General features: G+C 37.3%; 2 protein-coding genes across 9 annotated transcripts in view; both read right to left on the bottom strand.

Annotated features, from left to right (window-relative positions):
* LOC149537245 (serine/threonine-protein kinase BSK1-like) overlaps positions 1-21759 on the bottom strand; it is a 380772-nt gene that overhangs the window by 338083 nt on the left and 20930 nt on the right. The gene's annotated exons all lie outside the window — the stretch shown is intronic.
* Positions 1-21759, bottom strand: part of LOC149537246 (serine/threonine-protein kinase BSK1-like) — a 99525-nt gene that overhangs the window by 56889 nt on the left and 20877 nt on the right. The window lies entirely within an intron of this gene.

The raw sequence follows: 21759 nt of genomic DNA, 5'->3' as shown, positions 1-21759 counted from the left end.
TTGATGAAAAGTTCTTCAAGAAGCTACAGGTAATCGTGGTACAGAGATGTAAAAAAATGATCGCCCCTTTGCATCTACTTGCCTTTGCATTGAGCCCTAGATTCTACAACTTAATGAAGGTCATTTCCCTTGATACCACAAACACATAACAAAAAAAGAGAAACAACAACAATTTGCAAGAACAGAAAGTGGGCTTCTTATTATCTCCAAAAGTATGGAATTATAGATTTTAGAAATATAACATGCGAAGCCACATGGGCATTTTCCTTACCATATTTTTTAAGACAGAGTCACCAGTAACCACGTAGGACCATAGTTCAACTTCTCGTTCTCTGCCACATCTCGGCGAGGCCAAAAAAAAATCCTCGACAAATATCGAAGAGAAATCAGCAACTTCTCGGGAAAATATCAAAAAAAAATTAAATGATTTTAATTTAATTAAAAATGCATTTTTTCACAAAATTCAATAAGTAGATGCATGTATTGAGTCAATAAATGAGTAAACAAACCAATCAAGCTGACCTAGATATATATAAATGCAATAAGTAACAAAATCGCATCCTCATGCAAAATGTCGATGTAGTCACAGACTCTGAACTCTGAAACAAGCTACAAATAGTAAATATCGAATTGTCTCTATCAAAATATAAGCAAATACAAATGTCAAGTTCAATATGAAACTAGTCTACATCTTCCTCTTCCCCATCCCAGTAGTTCTAGTAAAAACTATGGGAGAGGGAGGGGCTCTAGCAGCTCTAGCCGTAGTACTCGTCTGTGGTGCTGTTGGTGTTGGACCTGGCAATGACTCCTCATCATCCTAATCCTCACTATCATCGTGCTCACTGTCACTATCCAAAACCCTTCTCCTCCACCCAAGATGCTAAACGCAACAAACAAAACAATAAAATGACATTTTTTGTGCGCAGGTATTTACTGGACGTCGCCTGTCATAAGACTGCAAGTTATCGAGAGAAATTAACAATATATCGCCATCTTCTCACCACGAGAAGTGCAAAATGCCCTCAAATTGACGATAAAATCTCAAGTTTTCTCGCTACCTAGAACTTCTCACGAGAAGTTGATTTATCGTTGTAATGTCCCCGTCATAAAATAATCGTATTTAATTAAACTTTGTAACGGGCTGATTGATTTAATTTATCTCGGACCCATTTTATTTTGTCTTCATAGTTTGTGTCATCGTCGGCTATCTTTGTACACCCTCGAAATGGTTTCCCGATGGGTATTTAAGCACGGCTATAGGTAGTCTGTAGGTATGTTTTGGATTACATCTTTCCGCACAGCGGATTCCTGTTGGAGTTCGGCATTGTTCGCCATTTCAGAAGTGAAAGACCTTCCCTATTTGGCTTGCACAGTTTCGATGGGATTCATCCCTCACCCTATTCCGTCGGTGTTCGATTCTATCTCTAGCAAATTGGAGTGCTCTCATTATTTGCAATTCTTATCAATCTAGTGAATGTTCTTCCATACTTGTTCAGGTATTTTTAGTGTTCAAGATCTTCAGTGTTTTCCATTAACGTTCTGTGTGCATTGTTGTGTTTCCATACTGTATGGCTTCCACCTCGAGCAACACCCTTCACACTCCCTTCTCATATTCGTACGGCTTCCCAATTCATCTAATCTACCATCAACAGTCTATACCTATGTATGAACATTTTGTGCAGTCACCCACTTGCCTCTAACCATCCGTACGGCCTGAATTGGCTTAGTATGACTTGTTTTCTAACCGTACAGCTTGCTTTCTTATCTCCACACCTACCGTACGGCATCCATCCATACGGTTGTCAATGCCCCTCCACCGTACGACATCTCTGTCCTACCGTACGGACAACTTAGATGCAGTGTACGGCTTCCTTGTGATCACCATACGAGCCCCTAAATTGCACTCTTCCATACATCCATTCCGTCATCTTCCTAGCATCCTGTACTGCATTCTTGTGTAGCCATACGACCACTCCAGCCCCTCTCACCGTACGGACTGAACAATCTCTTGCTGGGTTCACCGTGCAGTGTCAAAATTTCCACAATTTTGCAGCGACAGGCACATTTTACACTCCATTATATTGTTTGAATTATTTCCTAACACCACATTAGGAGGACGGGGTCATTACAATCACCAATATATTGACGAGAAGTTGAACTATGGACTGCCCTAGACAACCCTGCAGGCCTTCCTTACATAGGCAATTTTCGATCGCTCAAGAAGGTTCAAAAAATTTATCCCTAACCCTTGAAGCCAACCAACCCTTAATTATTTTATTTTTCACATTTTATTACATTAGTCAGCTCAAAACAATTTCAATTTATAATTTAAGTTATCCCAACTTCTGGAGACAACATTTCAACTGTACCTTTGATTGGCTATTAATTTTGAAAACGGTAATCTTCAACATCCTAACTACATAAGCCTCGTCTATCGGAGTTTTACTTCATTTCGGAGCCTCTAAGGCCTTCAAAATTAAGCTCAAAGATTTTGTTCCAAAAATCAATACCTTCACCAATACAAATGGTATGGCAATGAAACTCACCTGGTAAACTAATATAGAGGAAATGACCTAGTTGCCACCCATTTTTGTATTACCGCCACCACCATAGATGGACTACTGGCAAAGTACTCTCCAAGTTACAAAAATTGGCCAAGTTTTATGGCTTGGAAAGTTTTTATGACTTTTACTAGCACCATAAACTTGCAGAATTTTTGGCAAGAGCTTGTCGTTTAGTTGTTGAGTTTTTGTTATAAACTCGGTCTTAGTTTTATAACAGCAATTAAAGGCAAAAATTGGCCCAAATCAATTTCATTTGTCATTTCTTCACTTGTATTTTGCTGAGAGGCAAAAACTCTTCCAAACACTTGCAAATTGATTTTGATCGATATGTAGCAGACTTGAGGCGGGTTTGAAGCAAATTTGCAGCAGGTTTGGAGCAAGGTTTTTGAAGAGCATAACATCAATGATTTGAAGAGGCAAGATATAGAGGAAGGGTAGGATTTGGTTTCACATTGGATGACATTAAGTTGAATGAGTAGTCACTACTAGTGCTAGGAGAAGCTACAGGTAGAGCTATATCTAGGATTGAGGACAAGTCACAAACTTAGACATACCGAGCAAGAATGCAATCATGACCAGTGCCGACTTCTAAGATTAGGCCCTCTACCTCTACCTCTCCCTTAGTTTTTATTAGAACCGAGAAGAGGAAGATGTAATTGGAATGCTGTATTTGCTTTTAGTTTTACATAAATTATTTACTATTTTGCTTCAAGCCATGAGTCTTCCTTGGGAGAATGTGATTTTGTACTCAATTTGTGTTTAAATATTTCTAGACTAAGCTTGTTTGTTTTGTGTTCTCATCTATTGACTCATTAGATGTACCTTCTCGTTGAATTTTTCCAAAAATTCATTTTCTAATTAAATTTAAGCAATTTTTTAAGTTGTCGAGTTTAAGCTGAAAACCGGCTGAGTTTTCCCCAAATTTATTTTTCAGACCTTGGCAAGTTTTTAGCTTTCACAAGTTTTCCAACTATGTCCATCGCTACCTTTTCCCCAAATCACCGCTCATAAAAAGCCCCAAAAATGAGCACACATGTACTAATAGTTGATCACACATGTACTAATTGTTGGTCAATTTTTAGTTTTCTTGGTTGCCGATTGGTCCATTTGTGCAAAAAGTACTATTTTTTGGGTGAGCGGCTATTAGGGGTCTTAGTGACAAGTTTCAAGCAAATGTTTTAAAAAGGCACTTTTACACCACCTTGCACTCTCTGAGTTCTACAAACAGCTCCGTAAATCCAGGAAAGCCAAAAGGTTAGCTTTAAGCTCTTCACTCACCTACGTTCACCAAAAACATCAACAAATTTTGACATAAAAATTAGGAACTGCAGTTGCATGAAATTAGTGTGGGCGGAGTTGTTTCCCCAATCTAAGATGAATGTCCACCGATGAAATTAGAATATTCTAAGCTTGTATGACCAACTTACTAAAAATAGTAAGTTTCCACAAAAAACTCTATACTGAAACAACCCTTATTGAAAAAGACAAACAAAAATACTTTTGAATGATGCAAGATTGCCCTTACACCCAAGATGGTCCTACATCAAACACCCAAGGTAATTTGAGAAGTGCCCCTGTCACATCTCAGATGTTCATAGGGAAACCAAGATGGTTAACTTCCTTCCTTCTCAGTCATGATGAATCTTCTACAAGTTGTCCTTTCAATTTGGCCAGATATTCTTCATGTCATGTTTCTTGTGCTTCTACCAACACGACTGTGCAGTATATCTTCAATCTTGTTTGTGGCTGAAGTAGTTGTCAGAATACTCCATTGTGCTTCTATGACCTCATCTTGAACACCTCTATCATGATACTTTGTCAAATTTGAAATGTTAAATATTGGTGAAAATTTCAATTCATGGGGCAGCTCTAGCATTTCTTGAATTATGCTTCTTCAGTATCTTACATGATCCAAACTTCTTCATTTTTGCTTACTATATGCTCCTACTATAAATTGCTCACTTCTCAAATTAATAATGACTCCATCTCCAACCTAAAATTCCTTATGCCTCCATTTCTCATATGCCTTAGCCTTGTACTTTGTATTCATTTTGGTAATGTGTTTCCTCACCTCCTCATGAATGTTCTTCGAATGTTCTACAAAATCCTCAGCTTCAGCACTACTAATCTCTCCCAACTTGATGAAGGTCATTCCCCTTAATACCACAAAGACATAACAAAAATAAAGAAAAAAAAAAAGTTGCAAAAGTAGAAAGTGGACTTCTTATTATCTCCAAAAGTATAGAATTACAGATTTCAGAAATACATGTGAAGCCACATGGGCGTTTTCCTTACATGTTTTGTAAAAAAAGCCACCAATAACCACCCAAAACTGCCCTAGACAATCCTACAGGCCTTCCTTATATAGACAATTTTGCACCGCCAAAGAAGGTTCTAGAAATTTACCCCTAACTCTTGAGATCGACCAACCCTAAATTATTTTATTTTTCACATTTTATTACATTAGAGTTGGCTCAAAACAATTTCAAATTTTACTTTCAAGTAGTCCAACTTCCAAAGACCATAACTTTTTAACCGTAGCTCTGATTGGCTATTATCACCAATTTTTGAACACGATAGCTCCTGATCTACAACACCTTAATCGTGTAGGCATCATCAGTTGGAGTTCAGCCTTGTTTTGGAGCCTCTGAGGCCTTCAAAATTGAGATCAAAGATTTTGTACCAAAAATCCTCAATAACTTCACCAATACGGATGATATGGCAATGAAACTAAATTGGCAGGCTGATATATCTAAGATGAACCTCCACCTATGAAATCTAAACATTCTAAGCTCGTACAACCAACTTATTAAAATTGGTAAGTTTCCACTAATAGCAACTCTGGACTGAAACAACCCTTATTGAAAAAGGTAGAAACAAAAATAGTTTTGAGCGATGCAAGATTTTCCTTACACCCAAGATACTCCTACATCAAACACCTGGGGTAATTTGAGAATTGGCCTCATCACTTTTCAAATGTTCAAAAGGGAAACTAAGATGATTAAACTCCTCCCTTATCAACCATGATAAATCTTCTATAGATCTTCCTTTCCATTTGACCAGATATTCTTCATATGTCATGTTTCTTATGCTTCTGCGAACACAACTATCTGATATATTTTTAAACTCTTTTGTGGCTGAAGTAGATGGTAGAATACTATATTGTGCTTTTATGACCACATGTTCAAGACCTCCATGATACTTTCTCAGATCGAAAATGTTAAATACTAGTGAAATATTCAATTCAATGGGCAACTCTGCTTCATAGGCATTTCCTAAATCATGCTTCTTCAATATCTTACATGGTCCAAACTTCTTCATGTTCAACTTATTATATGTTCCTACCAGAAATTGTTGCTTTCTCAAATGAACCATGACTTCATCTCCAACCTGAAATTCGTTATGCCTCCTTTTCTCATCTTTTTTAGCCTAGTACTGTGTATTCAATTTGGTAATGTGTTTCCTCACCTCCTCATGAATGTTCTTGAAGTGTTCTACAAAATCCTCAACTTCATCATTACGTATCTTTCCTTTACCAAACTTCCTTAATTCAGAACCATTTATAACCCTACTTTTATACACTATCTGGAATAATGATTTACTAGTGCTCTTTTTGACAAATTATTATATGCAAATTCTACTTGTGGTAAAATCAAATCCCATCTCGTTGGCTTATCCCTAACCAAACATCTCAACAAATTCCATAAACTCTTGTTCACCTCCTCTGTCTATCCATCAGTCTATGGATGATGTGATGAGTTGATCTTCAAATTTGTCTTTAACTTCTTCCACAATGTGTGCCAAAAATACCGAACAAACTTGTCTAAATCTAAAACTATGCTCTTTGGTAAACCATGTAGTCTCACCACTTCTTTGAAAAATAATTTTGCAACATGAACATCATTAGTCTTCTTGTAGGGAATGAAATCTGTCATCTTTGAAAACATGTCAACCACCACAAAAATTGAATCGGGTGCTCGTTGATCCTTGGTAAACCAAGAAAAAAAGCCATGTTGATATCCTTGCATAGCTTCTTTGGTATAAGTAACAGCTGATATAACCCTGTATTTTGCTTTGATACTTTTGCCATCTAACATATTTTGCAACTCTACAAATTTTTTGGCATCTTGTTGCAATTGTGGCTAGTAATAATTCTCACTAACCAGAGAAACTGTTTTATCTCGACCAAAATATCCAGTGAACCCTCCACTATGTTTCTCCTTGACGAGATTCACCCTCGTAGAACTCCTTGGAATGCACAATTGACTTCCTCTAAATAGCATACCATCGTAGATGATGAAATCCAAACACTTGGTTCTGTTTACAGTAACAAGTTCTGTATAAGCTTTCCCAGCTTCATCAAAATTGGGATCTGCAACTTTGTCAACAAAATTTGACTCCTGCGAAGAGCATCAGTAACCTGGTTAGACTTCTCACTCCTGTGTTTCAAAACAAATGTATAACTCTACAAAAACTAAACCCATTTCAAATGTCTCTAATTTAACTTTCCTTGACTGTTCAACTATTGCAAAGGCTAATGATCAGTATATTTAACAAACTCCTTAGGAAGAAGATTATGTCTCCACTTCTTCAATGCCTAAACTATAGCATAAAATTCTTGATCATAAACAGAATATTTTCTTTTGGCATCATTTAACTTCTCACTGAAGTAAGCAGCAGGTCTACCTTCTTGGCTCAAAACAGCTCCTATTGGAGTACCGCTATCATCACAATCTACTTTAAACACCTTCTTAAAATATGGAAGTGCTAAACAAGTTGTTTTGTAATTTTATGTTTTAATAGTTCAAAACTCTTATATTCTCATGTAGTCTACTTAAACAATTTCTATCCCTTCTTATTGTTTCAATCAAGGGTTCACAAACACAGCTAAAACCTCTGATAAAGTTTTTGTAAAAGCTAGCCAAACCATGAAAAGATCTTACCTCAATAACACTTCTTGGAGTTGGCCATTAGCCAATACCCTTCACCAATTATGGGTCCACTTTTAGACCTTCTGCTGAGACTAGAAATTCTCAATATAGTAACTCCTTCACAAAGCTGCACTTTCAGCAATTTGTCTTCCCTTAACTTCTCAATCACCCTACAAATATGCATTATATGCTCCTCCAATGTCCTATTGAAAATCAAAATATCATCTAGGTAAACAATGACAAACTTAATGTCAAGAGGTATCTACAATCCGTCATAGTATTGAGATGCATTTCTAGATTTGATTGTGTACCAATTTTTGTATCAACATCTCAAATCATACTTATTGATCCATCATCAGAATGAGAATAGTTGGAGGAGAAGAATGAGTGTTATTTGAAACATTTTTCTCCTCCAACTATTTTCATATTAGTGATGGATCACTAAGCGTGATTTGACATGTTGATCTAAAAATTGGTAAACAATCAAATCCAAAAAAGCATCTCAATACTATGACAAACTTACCCAAACATTCTTTCAGCGCTTCATTCATGAGCTTCATGGAAGTGCTTGGTGCATTGATTAGCCCAAAAGGCATGACTAGCCACACATCCAACCCTTCCTTTGTCTTGAAGATCGTCTTCCATTCATCTCCTCTGATTCAAATTTGGTGATATCCACTCTTAAGATCTATCTTTGTGAATACATAGCTCCCCTCAACAATTTCTATCATTATCCATCCTTGGCAAAGAAACTTTGTACTTGATTGTGATCTTATTGATAACCCTAGAATCTATACACATTCTCTATTCTTCATTCCTCTTTGGTGCTAATACCGTTGGTACAAAGGGACTCAAACTCTCTTGAAATTCAACTCTTCACATTTTGCTAGTGTCATTCTGTGTGCTTCCTTATTTGGCAAACTAGCTCCTGGAATCAAGTCCATCTGATGACTGATCTTCCATGCAAGTGGTACTTCATCGGGCACATTATTGGATACAATATCCTGAAACTCATCCCACAAATCTGCAACTTCTATAGGTACATCTTCTACTTCTCCTTGACTAACTTTCAGAATTATAGCAAAACACATATGTTCATGTCTCATACCTTCTATGAACTTTCTTCCATCAACAAAGCATACTCTAGCATTACTACATACCTTTTCTTCTATGTCCTTCAATGGCTTTAGCTTATGTCTCACTCCATCCTTCATCAGGGAATAAGTATTCGCACAACCATCACGGAGAATATGGCTATCAAACGATCATGGCCTACTCAACAACATATGACACGCATCCATGGGTATGATATCATATAGAACCTCATCATGGTAGCTCCTAATCTTGAACTTTATCAAAAAGTGTTCAGTGACCATGACCTTGCGGTCGTCCTATACCCAAGCAATCTGCTATGGATTGGGGTGTTTCGGTGTCTTGAGTTTTATCTTTGTGACCATATCTTCTGACACCAAACTATCAATGCTTCCACTATTGATAATCACATCAAAACACTTATCCTCACACTTGCACCTAGTGTAAAACAAGCCCCTTCTTTGCTCAAGTTCATTCTCACCACTTAGCAAGACTCTTATGTTAACTAGGACTTCTCTTTCACCAAATTAAGAACATGATGATTTGACATCTCCATCCACGTGCAAAACCCTTGCCTGGCCTTCAACACTCCTATTTGTCCTTCCTTAGAGTTGAGGACATTCATATGCTCTGTGACCTTCTCCATACTAAAAACATGTTCCACGAAAGCTTCCTCTTCCTGGAACTTTTCCTCTTCCTCTTCCTCTTTGATCCCTATTATTTTGATCATGGAAACAATTGAATTGTTTGCCCTCTGATTCTGACTACTGTTGATCTCATCCTTCTTTTTATGATCTTCATTTCAACCTCCATAAGACCGTTCGCTATCTCTTCCACCATGACCTCTTCCACTTTGTCTACTCTTGAACTTCTTGTTAAACTTTTCCTCTACTCTTAGGGAAAATCCAATATGCCTCTTCAATACTCATCATTCTAACCAGACTCAACTCCTCTTGAATACTTGGCCTCAACCCATTAAGGTTACAAGCAATTTTTTCCTTGTCAAATTTTGCCTAGCTTGTTCTAATCAAGACTCGATAGAACTCTTTTCTATACTCTTGAACATATATTCCCGCTTGCTTCAACCCTTGCCTTTTCTTCAATAGATCAAGCTCATAATCCATGTGAAAGAATTGGCAATTTAATTTATCCATCATCCAATCCCATCTTGTGGTTTTTCCTTTCCCCTTCTATTCCACTCCAGTTGAATCTCCTACGACCAAATTTTTGCCTGACTCTTTAGTCTGGCCTTCGCAAACTTGACCCTATTAGGATCTCCGATATCTTCATAGTCAATATTCTTCTAATCCATTGATCCATTCGATGCATTCCTCTAGGTTAAGATTTCTCGAAAATGTGGAGACTTCGATCTTGGGTCCTTTCCAAATACTGGAAATAATCTTAAAATCCTTTCCTCCTCAAGTTTCTTAGCTTCACCTTTTCCTTCCTGATCAACATTTCCTTCAATTTCATCCTCACTTTCATCTCTTACCACAATATTCATTCATTTGCAAATCTCCTCTTGCAATGCTTGCACTTGTCTCTAAAGGGCTCTAAAACCCTCAAGTGTCACACCTCAGACTCTCCCATCACGTTCCCTTCGTGGAGGTACTTTTGCACTTGTCACTGAATCCTTAAACCATGTCTTGGTGCAAACTGCAGCATAGTCAATGATTTGTCTACACTCAAGAACTTTTGCTTTGATACCACTTAATGAAGGTTGCTCCCCTTAATACCACAAACACATAACAAAATTAGAGAAGCAACAATAATTTGCAAGAAGAGAAAGTGGGCTTCTTATTATCTCCAAAAGTATGAAATTGCAGATTTCAGAAATACAACACGTGAACCCACATGGTGTTTTCCTTACTATATTCTATAAGATAGAGCCACCAATAACTACCCAGAACTTCCCTAGACAACCCTTTGGGCCTTCCTTATATAGGCAATTTTCCACTGCCCAAGAAAGTCCTAGAAATTTAACCATAGCCCTTGAGGCCAACCAACCCTAAATTATTTTAGTTTTAATATTTATTACAACAGAGTCAGCTCAAAACAATTTAAAATTATAGTCCAACTTCCGAAGACCATAACTTTTTAACTATAGCTTTGATCGGCTATTATAGCCACTTTTTGGAAATGGTAGCTCTTGAGCTCCAACACCCTACTTGCATAAGCATTGTCAACAAGCGTTCAACAGCATTTCAGAGCCTCTAAGGCTTTCAAAATTGAGCACAAAGATTTTCTACCAAAAACCCTCGATAACTTCACATATAGATGGTATGACAATGAAACTCAACTAACAGGCTAATATATCTAAAAAGAACCTCTACCTGTGAAATCAGAACATTCCAAGCTCATATAACTAACTTACTAAAAAAATTAAGTTTCCACAAATAACAACTTTGCATTGAAACAACCCTTATTGAGAAAGACAAAAATAGAAGTATTTTTGGGTGATGCAAGATTGTGTTTATAACCAAGATGCTCCTACATCACAGCCATTCAATCCTCGAGGGGGAGTGCCACTAGAGTTGCCCCATATAGAGATCCTAACATCACTCAAGGGTTCAAGGCAGCCCTTAGAAGACTCTTTCCCAAGCACCTACGAGCTGCAGTGAGGTTTGAATTCATGAGTTTCGCGGCCCCTCATGATGGTGGTCCAAGGTCTTGAAGCTATTGAAGACAAAAACAATGTTAATGCTCATAAATGCTAGTACTTCCATGGACAAATGTACCAGAACATGCAACCCATTGCCATGATAAATTTATTAAGTTGCTAACTCTTAAGATTCTAATTTCTAAATTTTTATTAACAATTATATAAATTTATTTTAATATTTTTAATTTCAAAATTGTAAATCTTGATAGGTTCATAGTTCATCATCATCTAAGAGGAACTCAAGTACATACTCCATCCCCTCAATTAAACACAATCGACCAAACTCCAAGAAGGCAGATAACTTGTTCTTTGTGTATTCAAACTTGAGGCTCACAACACACAAAAGACGCTTACCAAAATGGGGAGGCAAAGCATTGGGATGTTGAAGAAGAGTCCGCGGAGTTGGAAGCACACTTTCATGCACTTGCAACTGATGATGGCAATCATGATATACTTAACAATGTTGAGGCCAATCCTAAGATTGGGCCTAAGGCTGCTAGTACTAATGCTAGTGGCACTATTTGTGCTTCTAATCTGCAACAGCAGAATGATGATGCTTTATTTGATGATATGTGACTGACTGTGCTGAGAAACTATAGTCGGTCAGAATTCAAGGAAGTATCAATTAGCAGAATATGTGAATGTGTGTTCATGTATATAAATTCACCATGTGAAGTGATATACATTCACACACATACACAATGACATGATCTACTATGCTATAAAACTCTTTGAGATTTTTCCTTGAAATTAATCTGATCGAATCAAGTATGAATATTTGATTATCTTTCTCTTAAATCAGGTTGCAAATTCTTGATTATTTTGATCCTTAATGCATTTATATGGATCAAGAAAATGATCCTATTTTCTTATCAGATTGGGGGAGAGTGGGGGGGGCTAAATGATTATCTTATTGCACATTAACATGCCTGATAATCATAGGGCTTACTAGTTTACTTGATGTATGCTCACATCTGATCAAGGAGGTTCATTTGAATTAGTTAAGTTTAGACATTGTGTCTCTTCAATGAGACTCTTCACCGAACTGTCATGTCTGTTCGTGGTTAACCCCTTGAGTAATATATTTATGTTGACCAATTGTAAGAGGAAAGACATCAAAATTGATAAATGATTCTACCCCTGCAGATCAGGACATCTCGAGCTTCTTGCGTAGTCTTTACCCATCGTCTCTCTCTGAGCACCAACTCTGCCACGAGCTTGCTTTTCTTTGTGATGTCAGTGAGGCATGAATGAATATCCTTTTCCTTTTCCTCTGCTACTAGTATAGGACCCTTCATCCATATCCTCCTTTCTGCTTTCTCCGATGCCATTGTACTCTAATCTCCTACCTCTGGCAATGAAGAGACCTCAACAACCTCATTGTTCAACCATATTGCCTCTAACTGTAGGTCTTCTCTCATGGGAGACTAGATGGAAGGGCCTCTGGCAACAATGGAAAGTAGTCGTCATCCCAGATACTCGCACGACTCGATGAGCTAATCTGTACGGTTGTTGGCACCTGGTGCTCTACTTCCAGCATGTTCAAATCAGCACCCTGATCTACTGCATCATCCAACAGTGTGTCGACTATCATGACTACTGCATTCATCCCAATCACCTCTAATCGGACCTGCTCCTATGCCCTTCCCTGACAATGTCCTCCCTCTATAGCTATCAACTCTACTACTTGATGTACCTGACCGGGGTAATCCATGCTCCTGTGGTACGGGAGTTCGTTCTTCCCTCCGCTCGTCTAGCTAAACCATTGGCTGTGGTTGTGTCTCCGTGTGTGTATCTACCAGTGATATTGTCCCTCAGCTTCCTAAGGGTTGGGCGGCCACTAGCTGTGAAGATGCTCTTGCTGTTGGTCGTGGTCTAGGATTTAGGTTGACTGGGGTCATCACCACTGGTTGTCTGAATTGCCCGAACCCTGGAATGTGAACATTCGCCATAGTGTGTTCATGCGGTGCTGTAAGAGATGGTGTAGTTGTCACTGGTGCGGCCATCAACTGACACGAAAAGAGAAGTGGAGTTGCTGTAATCACCCCGACTTCCTTGTCGTCTTCCTCCTCATCTTGCTCCACCTCCATTTCCTCTTATTCGTCCTCTTCAGAAGACGTTTCCTACCGGCCATTATCCATGTTTCCGGATTCATCTATCTCCTACCGCATCCTCTTCTAACCAACACCTTTTTGCCCTCCGGGTGTGTCTAAATGTCTCCACTGCATTATTGGAGGCTCGCTAGGTAATGTTGGGCTCGGTTGGATTTCAAGCCTTTCGTTTGGTATCATCTTCACAGTCACCTCCAAAAAGAATCCGATGGCATAGTGTGGCATGTAAAATGTTTTGTGCCGCAATGTCATGAACTCATTCATGCGTGCAGCCAATAGAGAAGCCCAATCATAAACCCTCCCGTTCAGGAGTCTGTTCGTCATACTAACCTACAAAAAAGAGATGTTTGATGCCCTACTTGACCCTGTAAGTTGACTCTTTATTAAGTCCATGAGACACCTCCAATGGCCTTCCCTGATGTCTGATTTTTGCAACCCGCTTCCCCTCGAAGTGTCGGTAAGGGCATCTTTCTTCTACTATGCTTGTTACTTGCACACTAATTCCACCAGCTACAATTTTCTCTCTTTGTCCATCTTTTTTGGCTTCTTGTGAATTTTCTTTCCTCTCTATGTTGCCCCCTGGTATGTCGAATAACCTAGTGAAGTCAGTTGGCCAGAATAAAATCACTAAGTCCTGTCCCAAGTATGGAAAAGATCTCCTGTGGGAATGTCTGTCATATGCCTCAATCATGATATGCAAAACACCTTCAAAATCCCGAATATAAAAGACTAGCATCCGGATTACCCACTCTACGTGTGCCTTCCATATGCTTTCTTTGACGAGGTGGTCATCTGGACTTTCATTCCACCACTTTCTGCACTCTAGCCCATTCAACCCTTCAAATGCTATGTTCTACGGTGTTAGTTGTATATCTAGCCGGTTCTGTACTTTGGCCCTTTGTTTCCCCTTGTCTTTTCCGCTTACCTACACTCCTGAAGGCAATGTCTACATATTCTGACTCATGGCTGAATCTTTGTCCAGTTTCTTTTTCCAAGCCCTTTTTCCGACTGAATGCATACTTAGCACTTCTTTGTCATTTTGCGGAATAGGATACAAACCGTTATGTCAGGTACTCCTCTATATAAACCTGTTTCAAAACCCCTCTCTTGCAATACTAATCCGTACGGCTCTTGCCTCCTCTAACTGTACAGCTATGAAAAGTGCGGCTCCTCCTTGGTAGGGCTGCTCTCTTGCAATGTGCAGCTACTTTTCCAAAGGGTGTACGGCTTCTGTTGCCTTAATGCTCTGGTACAACCTTTAGAGGGTTACTTTCTTGCTACGGCTTCTCCGATTCCTTTCTATATTGCTATAGTGCTTCTCTAGTGTATATGTTGTCCTTTTGTCTGTATGGCCTAATCCCTTCCTGGCGAATACTGATTTACAATGTTTGGCAAGGTATCTTTTATGCTCTTTTCCTGCTGTCATACAGTTCTTTACTCACAACTGTACGGCCTTCTTAATTGACTCCGAGCGTATTCGTACAGTCGTACATCAATGCTGAAATGTCTTCTCCTTCTATGTCTGTACAAACCGTACAGCGTACGGTGTTGCTATGTGTGATTCGATCAAGTTGTACGATGCTTCACTTGACCATACTCAAAGTCATACAATGTCAGTTTTAGTTTGTTCTTTGGCCATGCAGTGTTCTTAGGACCCATAGGCCGTACGGTCATCAATCCTGACCAGGTAATCTCCCAGCCGTACGATGTCTACTTACCGCACCGGGATTGCTTGTAATATAGTACCATACGATGTGCGGTGTCAACCTTTGACTCTTGCCATACGGTGTAAACTTTGTCTTGTCTACTTCTTTTATCAATCATACGGCTACAATTCTCCCTCCTTATTTGTTTGTACAATCTCATAGAAAATGTCATACAATGTTTTTTATTTCCTCTTTATAATATTGATGAATCTCAAAGGCCGTACTTCTTTAAATAATACTATTCTTTATCACTTCCATACTTAGAATTTATGTTCGACTCTATATTACATTTACTTATCTTACATACATACAAATTCTTTTTTTTTTTTTTTGATCCAAAGTCCATTTCGGACGGTGTACATATACCTTCCCGAAGGGGTGACTCAACCGTCACGAACCCGTTCGGATACAATTCTACCCATCAACTACAATATAGAATTTACCGACAACATAAACCATAAATGAACAGCTACAATACTATTCCTTAAGACTGAAGCACGAATGACCAATATTCTCATCAAGCCATAGTGAAGTTTGTGTATTTCTTTGAGACAAGCTTGGAGTTGTGGAAAATGAAGTCCGTACTAAGGAGGAGTCTCAACATCAGTGATTTCTTGAGATATACCTTAATGCATTCTTCTTTAAGAAAAAGTTGAAGCTGCATTACTCTCTTCTATGTGAGAAGTTTGAGGTGAAAATCCTTATTCCACCCTCTGAGAGTAGCTATGATAGATCCACCCTCTAATATGGCTCATGGTGGATGTTATGTGTGTAACGCCATAGCGACACCACGTGAGAAAATCCATGGTGACTTTATGCAAACTTTTGATCTCATGTGAGTGACTCCGTGACTTTAAAGCCCCCTGTGTACATTAATGAAAGGTGACGATCTTCCTAATAACATACACTTGTGTTCAACATTGTAAGGTGACGAATTTACAAAGTTCACTATCATGATGAATATCATGTTAGCTTGATATCTCCTGGACTAATTGATTGATATCATGCTGACTTGATATTTGTTCTAGATCAATATGGTCTTATTGTGATAATCATGGTGGACATTATCTGACATAATGTCTATGGACATGCCATGACATGTTATGGTAAACATCATGTGACGTGGTGTCAGTGCATATATCATAACTAGGATATACAAATATTATGCTGACTTGATATTTTCTATACTCCTTGATATCACATGTTAGGTGATATCTAAACCTATTCATACCTTGTTATCTTCCCTAGCTAAGAGGGACTGTTGAGAAACTGCAACATCAGTCAGAATTCAAAGAAATATAAATTAGCAAAAAATATGTGTATGTGTGTGCATGTATATCAATTCAGCATGTGGACTGATATACATTAACACGCATACACATTGATATGATCTACTCTTTCATAAAACTCTTAGAGATTTTTCCTTGAAATCAATATGATCGAATCAAGTATGAATATTTGATTATCTTTCTCTTAAAATCAGGTTGCAGATTCCTGAATATTTCAATCTTGAATGCATTTGTATGGATTGAGCAAATAATCCTGTTTTCTCATCAGATCGATACGGGGCTAAATGATTATCTTATTGCACATTAACATGCCCGATAATGCTTACTAGTTCACTTCATCTATGATCACACCCAATCATAATCAGGGCATTTGAATTAGTTAAGTTTAGACATCATGTATCTTCAACAAGACTCTTCACCAAACAATCATGTCTGTTCGTGATTAAGCCCATTGAGTACTATAATTATGTTGACCAATTGTAAGAGGAAAGACATTGAAATCGATAAATGATTCTATCTCTACAGATCGGAACATCAAGACCAGTGATCCAATTGTATTCAGACTTAACTCGCAGATTTCAGTAATGATTTGATTCATATCCATTATGTTCTGATTATCACCTGCAAGATAAATATAGATTACTATTCCCTAAATCTGTAAATAACCATTGCCATTACAGTCTGATCATAAGTTTAATTAACACTAACAGGCTGTGTTGACATCATAGTTACAGGAATCAGACTCGCCTCCGACTTGGAAAGTCAACATCCAACTCGGACTCGGACTCAACCAGGACTTAGCAAGGACTCGGAAAATTGAAAAACCCATGAGATTCAAAGATTTTTAAGGATTTAATGATTTTTTCATGCATCATTTAGTCAATTAACATCAAATACACAATAATTGAGATAAATAGAAGCTACTTAACACTCATACACAATTTTGCATAGATCACATAAGTATTACAGCGAATTTTTGAAGCAAAAAAACTGAATAACAAAATATAAAGTTGAAGATTTAAGATTCAATTCTTAATAAATTCCTAACACACCACAACATCATTTTCAAAATTATTATACACTGGAAAAAAAAAAACACCTTCCAGAAATCTCTATCTTTTTAAATTTTTTTTTTTTTTTTTAATTTAAAAATTAATAAAAAAAATTCAGGAGAGTCCTTGGCTCAGGACTCGGCAGAGTCCCTTGATTTGATGAGTCCATGTGGACTCTACCAGGACTCGGCCGAGTCAGAGTCCAGAGGCCATTTGCCTCAGAAAGGCCGCCTCTACCTCAAACTCGTAGACTCCTGGAACACTAGTTGACATAATTGGATTTTGAACTGAAACAATGATATGGTTGGGAATTTTGAGATTTTGTTATGTCATTCAAACTAAACCATTAATATTTGTGGGGGTGTATTTTGCTAATTTTCTTTAACATTAGCATAGTAGTGTATGAACTTATTTGCTGCAACATATGTGTGTGTACGGACGAACCAAAAAGAAACCAACCTCAATCCAAAATAAATAGACAAATTTCAAACCCGACTGTCAAACCCACATCCAAACTAGCAACTTAGTTGATTTGTATAGTTTATGGTTTTGATGAGAATAAGTAATCTTAAAATCATACATACACCCTTAGAAGATGGCACCCTTGTTAGCATAATTTAATTGGGTGAAGCAAGGATTGGTTTTGTTTCACCACAACATCAATAGTGTCTTGCACTAGTAGATTTGGAAGTAGAAAGAGCTTAGATTCATAAGCTGCCATCCCATTTACAATTTATTTTTAATTGTTGTCAAATAGCCATATCATTCACATTAAGAAAGTTGATATATCCTCCACAAAAAACTTGGTCCCCAAATGATTATCAACAAATCACATGATAAAATTGAGACGTGTCCACCATAAAGATGCTAGTAGGCATTATAAACCTAGGGGTCACTTCACTTGACCACACGATATCATTGCATTGTTCAGCACTTGAAGATTCCTTCTTCAAAAGAGGTTTGTGTTGAGCTTTGTGGATCGATATCTACGGATGTAATAACATGGCCATTGTAATTGATGTTTTCCAAATGCAGATTTGAGGACTCATAAATATGAGAGGAGACATGTCTCTATAGTTAATCATTATTAGTTAGTATATTAATAATATAAATAACCATATGTATAATATAAATATATATATATATATAAAAGAATATTTATCTAAAGATGATTTATCATAAATAATGAATCTCATGATCATATCAATCTAAATGAACTACAAACTTAACACACCCTCTTAGTTAGGGAGGATTGATATAGAACACATTATACACTTGAGTATATGAAGAGATATCATCTCAGTTTGATATTCCTAGAATGACATATTTAAGGATATCAACATAAATCCATTAACATGCACATATATATATTAGCATATATTACATATAGAATTTGCTTCGACTCACAATGAGACTAAATTTCTCAATACTCCCTCTTTAACAAGGAGGGAATTGAAGTGCATATAATACAAGATTAAATACCACCTTAAGTATGCTCTATAATAGTAACTATGTCATGGTGTCCAACAAGATCCGGCTCAAATAACCATAACAAGTTGGTTATCATGGTGTCCGACAAAATCTAGCCCAAAGAACCATGATAACAGGTCTACCATTTATAAGATCGCCACCTTACAACGGTTACCTTCTGTTTGTTTGTTATCATGACTTCTAGCACTCTGGGACAACAATTTAATGAAGTTTTTCATGATAACAAGTCCAACTATTAATAAGATCATCACCTTTCAATAGCTCCCCTCTTAAATATATACATCAATGAAAGATCGTCACCTTTCATGACATAATCACAACAACATCATGTAGTAACTCACATGATATCCACCATGATCCAAGTCAAAGGGTAGACCCACCACAGCTGCTACTAGAGGGTGCAACAAAGCTTTTCACCTTAGACTTCTCTCTCATAGAGGAGAGCATATTACAAAGAATCTCACATAGAACTTCTTGTAAAGAAGATATCATCCACAAAGGATTGCATCTCAAGATTTCTCCCTCTAAACAATGATCCTAGGAAGTTAGGTCCTGTAGTTACTCCTTTTGAGACTCTCTTTACCCAAGGATGCCTCTCAGACTCTCTCTAAATCTGATATTAATCTTTCAACCTTCAATGATAAGTTGTTATTTACTCATGATGTATATAGGAGGAGGTCCATTAAAATCATGCAGTCACATACATGTATTTTAGACTCCCACTGAGTATCAATCTTCTAAGCTCTCGAGTTGCTTTAAAAGAAGTGTCATACTCCCTTAACGTAGAAGAATCTCATAATCTCAATCATCAAAGATATTTTCTTCAAGAGCCTTACTTTATCCATCTTGATCATCAGCATCTTTGGAGCTACTATCATACGATTGAGTTTGCACAATATTTGGTAGCATGTGTAAAGTACCAACCTTCTTTTCCTGCAAGAACATCCTTAGACATAAAGGAAAAGATCATGGAAAATAAATCTTATAGCATGTATAGAATTATAAATAAATGAACAGATAAATGTAAAATATACGAGTACTTATTTTCCCATGAGGGTCATGGAACGTCTCCTTTCTAAATATGGTTCAAGTGGGAATGAAACATTGGTTATTATTCCCCCCACAATGTAAAATTCCCACTCTTATATCGTTGAACACTTTTGCATCACATCAAATTCTTTCTAAGTTCCAACTTGCTCTTTTCATCCATTGAAGGTCCAAACATTCATTAAAATTAACAATAGAAGCAAACATGTCCTTCCCTTTTCTTAAACTTATCCATGATACGCCAATATCTTGATTGAGTATGATTGTGCCACATGAATGAATCTACAACTCATACGCAAAGTTTCATTCATCAAAGAGAGACTTGTAGATGGTTCAAATGAATTCTTAAAATCTTCATTAACCTCTCACAACAAATCAAATATTTTTTGTTCATGCAAAAGTGTTTGTTTGATCTTTTGATTAAACCTATATTGCGTGCATCTTGCAATCTGTGTATTCCAAATTGATATCTTTGTTGAATATCATATGTTGAAATTATGTAGACCTAAGGTAAATTCATGAATCATGGTCCTCTTGACTGCTACAATTTATTAATCACTAGAGAATCCATCTCAACATGGTTTACTCCCTCTGAAACAATATGACCGAGATCACAGAAAGTTGTCTAAATCATATCCTCTATCCACTCCCTCTCTTTCAAGGTTGCTTAAAATGACAAACTCCCTTTGAATCTCAATCTCCCTCTTATTTTCTACAAGAACATTCTTGGAGGAAGAGGTCAAGGTATATATCTCGTATAGAAATATAAAAGGAAAGAGACTACTATAATTGTCATGTCCTCTTTTTAGTGACATGTTATTTTTCAGTGAATTTTCCTATCATGGACTCTCGTAGGCAAATGATTTTGGTGAGTCATTTTGATGATTATTTGGGGATTGGATGGTCTTATTTGCTCTTGGAGAGATGGGGTTTATCATAGTTTTATTTTATATGTTATGCGGGGCCAAAATATTAAAATTTTGAGTTGAGTTGCACTTTTTATTTTATAAAGTTACTTTTTATATAAAAGTGCATTACCAAAGGATTTCAGAAGAATATTTTATGGATACTTCTAGAAGTTCTTAGTGGCTTCTTCGAAAAGTGAATAAATAGAGTGCTTGGCCTCTCATTTGGACATCCCAAGACTTGAGTTTACACGACTTTTCTCTTTGAGCATTTGTGGTGCCATCTTGGTCTACAAACTGTCATTTGATCATTTGGAATGGAGTCTCCTAAAGATTTGCATAACTGAGGAGGTGAAATATCCTTTGAAGGGTTGCACTTTGGAAGTGGTATTCAGCTACTTCAAGTTGGACTTATTTGGTATTTAGACATTTCCAACAAGGTTTGATTTTCAACCTGGACATACTTTTTTGCTCATATCTAATTGTTGGCTGGGAGTTTGATTTTTATTTTTTCGGATAATTTTCCTTGGAGCTTGGCGATTATTACTATACCATTTTTCGCACCTTTCAGCCCAGTATCTATTTTTGCTAGGTACCGTACTAGTTCGTACATGTACGGTTGTACCTGCAGGTCGTACGGTCAGCAAATCTGAGGGAAGGTTGGAGTTTCATTTTCATCATTTCGTCTTGAGCATTAAGTGTCCAACATTTGCTCAATCCAAGTTCTTTCATTTCAGTTTGTAGTTGCAAGAAATTCTCAGTTGCATTCAGCCAATAAGAGTTTTTTTGTCATGTGCTATGTTGTAATGCTTTGAGCTTAGTTGCCGATTCGTGAAACGAATCCGATTCGGGCACGTGAATTGTATCTGTGGATTCGGGATTTTTTTTTACGAATATTATCATCTTTTT

Source organism: Cupressus sempervirens, chromosome 10 (assembly GCF_028749045.1).
Source record: "Cupressus sempervirens isolate cs-2001-9-10 chromosome 10, ASM2874904v1, whole genome shotgun sequence".
NCBI classification, from domain to species: Eukaryota; Viridiplantae; Streptophyta; class Pinopsida; order Cupressales; family Cupressaceae; genus Cupressus; species Cupressus sempervirens.
This window is presented reverse-complemented; position numbering and strand designations above follow the sequence as displayed.